We start from the raw sequence: 8,894 nt of genomic DNA on the forward strand, positions 1-8,894 counted from the left end.
ATCATTAATGGATATGTTTGCATGTAATATACAGTACTATATAATATCACATGTATTTATTGTCCTTCTATGTTGCAACAACCATACACTTTAATGTAAGTAATAAAACAACATGTCAAATATTTATAATTCTTACAAATGACATTTAGAAGAATAAAATAAACCTAACAGTAAAGTTTTTTTTAATGTCGCCTGCGTGTGGGGGCATTATAGCAGGTTTAAGGTTTAGATAGAAAAATTGGGGTATTATTTCTGCGTGTTAATCTAGCAACTATTTGGATAGTAAAAGTGAGAACTACTTATACTTATTTTGTATTTACTACATTTCTAATATCTGTAATTAGTGTTAACTGACTTTCAGTTCACTCTCATAGTAGGAATAGACAAATGGATCGGTGGAACAAAACAAAGTTTAGAATTAGAAACTTTGAAGACATCCAGATGGCCAACAGGCACGTGAAGAGATGCTCAACATCGCTAATTATTAGAGAAATGCAAATCAAAACCACAATGAGGTTATCACCTCACACTGGTCAGAATCACCACTATCAAAAAGTCTGCAAATAATAAGTGCTGGAGACGATGTAGAGAAAAAGGAACCTCCTACACTGTTGGTGGGAATGTAATTTGGTGCAGCCTCTATGGAAAACAGTAGAAGGTTCCTTTAAAACTTAAAAATGGACTTACCATATGATCCAGCAATCCCACTCCTGGGCATATATTGGAAAAGACAAAAACTCTAATTCAAAAGATACATGCACCCCAATGTTCATAGCAGCACTTACCATATGATCCAGCAATCCCACTCCTGGGCATATATTGGAAAAGACAAAAACTCTAATTCAAAAGATACATGCACCCCAATGTTCATAGCAGCACTACTGACAATAGCTAAGACATGGAAGCAACTTAAATATCTGTTGACAAATGAATGGATAAAGAAGATGTGGTGTGTGTGTGTGTGTTTGTGTGTGTGTACACACACACACACAAAAGGAATATTACTCAGCCACAAAAAGAATGAAAATGCCATTTGTAGCAACATGGATGGACCTAGAGATCATCATACTAAGTGAGTCAGAGAAAGACAAATATCATATGATATCACTTATATGTGGAATCTAAAAATAATACAAATGAACTTGTTTACAAAATAGAAATAGACTCACAGACATAGAAAACAAACTTTATAGTTACCAAAGGGAAAAGGGAGGGGATGAATAAATTTGGAATTTGGGATAACAGATACACAGTATTATATATAAAATAGATAAACAGCTCTTTCAGCCATCTTGGAGCCTGTGGAGTCTTGCTGGGAACAGGTCTTCTAAAACGATAAATATGTCTGGAAGGCTGTGGTCCAAGGCCATTTTTGCTGGCCGTAAGTGGGGTCTCTGGAACCAGAGGGAGCACATAGCTCTCCTTAAAACTGAAGGTGTTTATGCTTGAGATGAAACTCAATTCTATCTAGGCAAGAGATGTGCTTATTTGTACAAAGCAAAGATCAACACACCAGCTCCTGGTGGAAAACCAAACAAAACCAGAGTAATCTGTGGAAAGGTAACTCGACCTCATGGAAACAGTAGCATGGTTTGTGCCAAATTCCAAAGCAACCTTCCTGCTAAGGCCACTGGACACAGAATCCGTGTGATGCTGTACCCCTCAAGGATTTAAACTTACTGAAAAGTAAATAAATTTTGAGAAGTGTGGATTTGTTCTCTGGTTAAAAAAAATAATAAGGCCCTATTGTATAGCACAGGGAACTATATTCAATATCTTGTAGTAACCTATAATGGAAAAGAATCTGAAAAAGAATGTTATCTGTATATGTATATATATACATAACTGAATCACTTTGCTGTACACCTGAAACATTGTAAATCAACTCTACCTCAATTTTAAAAATCTTTTAAAAAAAGAAAAAGAAGTAGAGACTTTGGGACTTTGATATATGAGAAAGGTAGTAATTCATTTCAGTAAGAAAGGGGCAATTAATTTAATAAAAAGCCTGGCACAGTTGGCTACCAATCAGAATAAAATTAATCTCAACTCTCTACAATACCCCACTATTAAGAGTAAACTTATTTAAACTTAAAAATATAAATTTAAACAAAAAAAAAAAACAAGAAAAATTACAAGAACTTTTAGGCAAATATATGTAACAGTGGTTTGCAAAATCTTTTAACTGAGATAGAACACCGGGAAACTATAAAGGAAAATTCAAACATATTGACTATATAACTTTCTTTTTAACTATTTCTCTGGAAAAAATTCCATAAACAAATTCAAAAAACAAATGACCCAGTGAGAAATAAAACTTATAATACATATGCCAGATAAAAGATTTATATGTGTAATACTCAAATAGCTCCATCAAACTGCTAAGACAAAAAAACACAGTAAAAAAGTAGGAAAAACACAGTAGAATAAGGAAAGCAAGAGGTAAAGGAAAGTATATAACACTGTATTTCTTTTAAAATGAATAATGGTTTTTAAACCCCTATATGTGTATATGTCTATTTATTTTTAACATAGTTATATGAACCTGAAGAAACAGATGAAACATATACACACTCGTTATTGTACTGGTTATGCAGTGGAGGGTGACAAGCAAACAACCAAAATTGTAAAACTGTATACGTGTGTAAATACATACAAGAGATGAATGAAAGGATAGTAACCAGTATATAATGATAGTTACCTCAGAGTGGTGAGATTTCAGGTGATGTTTTACTTTATGGCTCTAGTTTTCTATACTTTATCTTTGCACTTTAAAAAAGAACGTGTGTTAGTTATCTAATCAGAAAAAGAGCAACTATTTTCATTGAATAAAAGACAACTGGGAAGAAGAAAATAGTGTTTAGGTTTTGAATATCAATGCAGAAATAGATCTGAAACCAGCTAGAAACAGAGAGAATAATGGGAAGGATATAGTCAAGAATTATTTGAAATAAGTGACTGAGAAGGCCTGGCAATTGGAGGTCTGTAGGTGTGCACACACACCACTTGAGCAGTTTAAACCAGTGGCATACAGGAAGGGTTTTTTTCACATTTTTTTTTCAGATTTTATTGAAGCATAATTGACAAATAAAAATTATATGCATTTAAGGTGTACAATACGATGTTTTGATATACACAAACATTGTGAAATGATGACCACAGTCAAGCTACTTAGCATACCTATCACCTCACAGTTAAACTGTTTTTTTTTTTTTTAACTTTCTTTGGGGGGTGTGTGTGATGAGAACACTTAAGATTTATCTTCTTAGTAAATGTCAAGTAACCAATACAGTATTGTTAAGTATTGTCACCATGTTGTACATTAGATCTCCAGAACTCATTTGTCTTGCATTAGTGAAACTTTGTACTCTTTGGCCAACATCTCCTCATGGTGAGATGTAAGGAGGTTCCTTAGTTGCATGGTTTATTGAACGGTTGTTGGTAGCACTGAGGTTTCTGACTCCTAATATTTGCAAAATTTGTTCCCATCAGCAAAGTGGGCAGGGTTTTGACATTTTTCTTTCCACTGACAACCTTATCAGTCCTTAGTCAAACATTTCCTTTACTCAAAGGAGAAAAGGGAGAAGGTTTTTTTTGTTTTTAAGAGGGGTAGGGAGTTACTACAGTAGCCTTTGCTTTTCGGTCATTTTTATCAATTAAGCCACTGTACAAATTCTAAATAGTTACTACTCATGTATGCATATAGGGATGTCTGTGAGTTTATAGATATATATCCTTTTTCTATCATCTATCTATACCTATCTATTTATTTAAACTATTGCTTACTGAAGAAAGGATTTAAGGTGGCTATTAAATATATAACATTTTATACTTTCAAGAGAGCTACTTCTTGAAAAATAAGTTCTTTCAGCCTTCACTTTCAGGCCATGTCTCTCTGTCTGTAAGGACCAGGAAATAGCATCATCAATCTGGTGACTTTGGCTAACTGAAGAGCTAAAGTGCATCTTCTGAGAATCGTTCCAATCTATCGCTGTACACGTGATTGTGAAGATGGTCATACAGCCCAAAATCCCTTGTGCTGCAGCCAATTCAGTTAATAAGTAAATACTTGCTGAACTGAATGTTATAGTTGATATAAGCAGACGCTGAACAACTCCCATTCCAAAAGCAGGTCTAAAAGGAGATAATCACCCCTAAAGTGCTCCAAAATCAGGCAATCACGGTCGGAGCTGAAATGAGACCCTGTTGACCCAAATTCCATCAATTTCCAGCAAAACTTTTCACTTCTGCCTAGCATGCCTCTCCACATCCCCCCCATCACTCCCCAGCCCCTACTTCTTCATGAAGGTAGCTTGATATAGTGGAGCCATAGAAGCCTAACTCTGACACTGACTAGATATTGACTAGTTGTGTGGCCTCAGATGAGTAACTTAGTCTCTCTGAGCTTCAGTTTCCTCATCTGCGAAATGGAAACAGTTGATACCCAGATCAAAAATTTCACTAAGGGTTTAGTACAAAGCTCTTGGCTCTGATTAATGGTAAGTCATTCTCTTTCCCCTTCTCTGCCTTCAGAAATCCTATTTATCCTTCAAGGCCCACAAAAAAAGTCACCTCCTTTGTGACACTTTCCCTCACCCTTTCTACAGATTTAATTAATATCTCCCTCCTCTACACATTCACATCACTCTGATTAGACCCCTTTTAGACTCCTTACCACATTACATAGCTTTCATATCTGCCTCAATAGATTTGACGCTTTTTGAGGGCACAGACTGCATCATATTCACTTTAACATGCCCCACTGATTTGCAACAGTGCCAGTGCCTAGCATAATAGATGCTTAATAAACATTTGCAGGATGAGTGTTCAGCTAAATGCAAAGAAACTATACCAGTTCAATAGTTCACCTATCATGGTATCATGATCTAGATCAGCATTATACTTTGGGGCTTTAGTTTGCTGTCGCTTCATTCATCTACAGAGTTCTCAAAGAGGGTACATAGACCTCTTGGCAAAAGAGAACCAGTGTGTCTACTTTATTTAGACATTCAAAAGGCCTTTGACAACTAGGCACAATTCCAAGGGAAACATTTCCTGCAGGCGGAGAACTCCCGCTGCAGCCTGTCCACCTCCACATGCTGAAATCTTACCCTTCTCAATGCCATCTTTGGTATCACCTCCTTCAGGAAGCCTTTTCTGATTCCTCCAACCTCCTGGGGCTCCTCCCTCAAAAATGGGAGGGGCATTCTCTCTATCCTGTCTTGTGGAACACTGAATCGCTTTGTGTACATACTGCTTCTTGATAATGTGTCCAGTATCCCTACCAGGCAAAGAGCAAGAGGCAGGAACTGTATCTTACCTCTGGTTCTCCCTGCAGTGCCGACTGCGGAGCTGTACACATAATAGGCTTATATTATACAATCAACAAATTGAATATATAGACAAGTACCCTGCTGAGTGGGAGCGACTGCATGTAAGAGCCCTGCTATCATGGTCAAAGGAATATAGAAATCAGAGAAGGCAGGAGGGAAGGAAAGAAATCAGCTTTTGTTGAGTGTCTGCTCATTCAGCACTTTCATATGCAGCAAGGAAAACTGATTTGCCTGTGTCCTATGTACTCAGCTTTGTGCTATGTATTTTGCCATACTTTGTCTCGTCTGGTCCTTCCAACAACAAAGAGGAGCAGTCTTACCTCCCCTCATTGTTTCCTTTCAAGAGATGTGGATATTCAACTCCTTCTTTTATTTGATATCCACAGCCAACGAAAAGGCCCGGAATCACAAGAGGTTCACAGGATGTTTGGGAAAGATATCTATGCAACCAGATAATCCAAATACAGAGCAATCAGAAAATGTTTTATGTAAGGCCTTTGAGAAGATTCCATGCCTCAAGAGTTTTGTTGTTGTTGTTGTTTTTAAGCCTAGTATGTTTGTTATCAAGACATTGTTTAACAGTCTACTCACCGGACTTCTTTTTGAAACCCTATCCTTCTTCCATTATCTGTATTCTCAGCTGATGACCTAGTCTCTTCACTATGATGATAAAGACCATCCTGTACAAGCAATCTAGCTGCCTTTAGTTCCCTTTAAAGCCAGACTTGAGATAACCTGGGCATCACAACTGGAAAGCCTATACCAGACAAGCAGGCCACGGAAGAGAGTGAGGTCGGGTTCATGGCGGATTGGAGAACAAGCCTTACATCTAAAGGGAGAAGTAGCTACTCCTGACTGACAGTAGCTCCAGCTGACCTTGACCATGAACAAATGCAGGCCCAGTGCAGCCAGAGCTTCTGGACTTCTCAAGAGAAATTTGGATTTCAAAAATGTAAAATCTCCTGGTTTTCACTGTTGACTCAAAATGCTTAGAATGTTGTATTGGCCAAATAAAAAACAAATACCAGTTTGTGCTCATTAATACAAACGAAGTGACATAAAAATTACATGTTCTGTATTTGCCCTCACCTGCAAAAGCTCTCTTGGACTCTGCCCATGAAAACACTGCCATCATCACTTCCTGCTACCCTATCCTTCGTCCTGGTACCAGTGACTTCCTTTGAGACAAATCAGGGGCCTTGACCCAGTACTTGAATTGACTTGACCTCTAGAGAATTTAGCCAATACTGCCCTTAAACCTGAGTGACTACTGCCTCAGCAGAGCCAAGTTTGAATCTCTCATCTCCACTGCTAGTGTCTTATATCCAACCACCTTGCCACAGCCTGGTGGGAAATTGTGGGTTTCTGCCACCTTTCCTTACTGGTCTCCCTGCATCGTACTTGAGAATCTTGAATCCTCTTTCAATACTGTATTCTCAGAAACACAGCCCTGATCAGGCAGATTCCCTACTTCGCTAGTTTCCAGTTCTCTTCCAGCATAATGTCCAAGGTCCTTCATGAGTCAGCCTCTGCTTCTCTCTCCTGCCTCATCTCCTATCACTCTACCTCTTAATCCGTATTCTGGAGTCAACCAAGCTCTCCCTAAATGCCATGCTCTATTATGCCTCATGCCTTGGCACACATGGTTTCATCTGCCAGGAAAAATCTACCCCCCACTCCCTTCTCCAGGGAAGCTCCAACTATTGTGACCCTCAGTTCACATGGCAGTCATCCTTGGACCAGCCCCAACTGCACAGCTAACGATCCTGGGTGCTCCCCAGGCACCCTCTCTAAAACCATCTGAGCACTTGTCTCACTACTTTAATTGGCTCCTCTGCTAAACTCTGAGTTCCTAAAGGATAGCAACTTGTATTTTAAAACTCCTGTATCCTCACTCGCCAGTTTTGTGCATTGCATGACAGAGCCAACACTTAATAAATATTTGCCAAATGACTGTGAATTTCCTGCATCTATTAATGAAGGTCCGAATACAAAGAAAGCCATCTTCCCAGAGCAGTTCAATATGAGACCAAAACAGCAAAGATAGGATCAGTAGGACTCAGACAAGGAGAAAAGTAGAGAAACCCAGAACAATAACAATTTCTAAAGCACACTGAGCTAAATGTTTCCCCCGATTCCTTAGTGAAGAGGAAACTGGAAATGCACATTAGAACTCAACAATATAGGATCTGTAATTTGATATAGACAATTACGCTTCAGTTTAAATTACACTGAATTCTATCTAATCCTTGCCTACATTGAGTTTTTCAACAAAGTCTTTTTGTTGTCTTCAAGTACTGTTGGCTGCTCCGTGTGGACTTCACCTGGCAAATGCAGTTAAGATTTGGTGGCCAGGTTGGGAAGGCCAGGGGAGAGGCAGATTTTCCCTAATAAGCCCTCAATGCAGCTTATTTACGCTTGGGAGTGCTACCAGGCACACAGTCACCGCATTCTCGCATTTGCTCCTCATAGCTGCCTTGAGAACTAAGCAGTGTAGATATTATTATTGCTATTTCAGAACCGAGGAAACAAAAATCACAAGGTTAAATGACTAGCTTTTCTTCGCTCCTCCTTGGGGCCCCGAAGCATAACAGCAGCAGTTTCAGCAAGATCCTGCACCTGCTTTAACCCAGTCTCTCCCATGATAATCCCCAAATTTGGGAGCTCAAAGTCCTTGCTCAAGCCTCCATGTTTCATAGAGAACTCTTCTTTCCAGAACTTTGCTCAGCCTGAGGGAGGAAGGGCAAAGGGGATTGGCTAGAGACCAGCTCCTGAAATCACTAGCTTTCCCTGCAAGGGCCTGGGGCATCCTGTGCTCTTGCGGGCCACTGAAGTTTTCCTCCACAGTTCCTGGTCTCCATCTATTCCACTCGTGGCCTTAACGCAGCTAACTGCTGGGCCCCTAGCCTCCATATGTTCAGATGGCAGAAAGTGACACCCAGAACAGAGATGCAACCAGCCCTAGTACTCCAAGGAAGTGAAGGTCAGATCCAGGCCTTGACATCAGTTTTTGTACTGCCAGGGCAGGGTTCTGTCTACTGCACCATGCTGTCTCCCAAAAGGGGCAGGCACTGGGAACACATAGAACAGTATCTTATCCCATTAAGGGCTTCTGCCAATGCTGCTTTGGACATCAAATATTCAAATATGCCACTCTTTGCCAAAGCTGTAAAATGGAATCGCAACATCCTTACAGTATGGAGAAATTTTCCAATCAAAAGAACTGTATAAAAAGAAATTTTAAATACAACCAGGCACCCAAAGAGGAAAATTAGAGGCAATTGTGTTGCTCTGGAAAGAGGGTGTTAGACAAACCACAAAATAATGTATCAGCAAAACCACTTCTCTTAATTCTAACTCTGGCAACCATTTGCATCAGAAACACTGCACATGCTGTCCGGTGGAGAGCCCCGCTGAGCAGTCAGCCCAGTGCACAGAAAGGGCAGGCCAACAGTCACAAGCTGTTAACTTGAAGGGAACCGAGCACCGCAACTCTAAGCAGGAAGTGACAGAGCCCTTAGTCAATCTGGAAAGATTAACTATGTCCTCGTTAATTTCTCT

At 39.5% G+C, this 8,894-nt stretch overlaps 1 pseudogene; it reads left to right on the forward strand.

Moving 5' to 3' along the window:
• Positions 1-1,341: 1,341 nt before the first annotated feature.
• LOC106730212 lies at positions 1,342-1,674 on the forward strand (annotated as a pseudogene).
• The last annotated feature ends 7,220 nt before the right edge of the window (positions 1,675-8,894 follow it).

This window comes from Camelus ferus, chromosome X (genome assembly GCF_009834535.1).
Source record: "Camelus ferus isolate YT-003-E chromosome X, BCGSAC_Cfer_1.0, whole genome shotgun sequence".
Classification (NCBI taxonomy): domain Eukaryota; kingdom Metazoa; phylum Chordata; class Mammalia; order Artiodactyla; family Camelidae; genus Camelus; species Camelus ferus.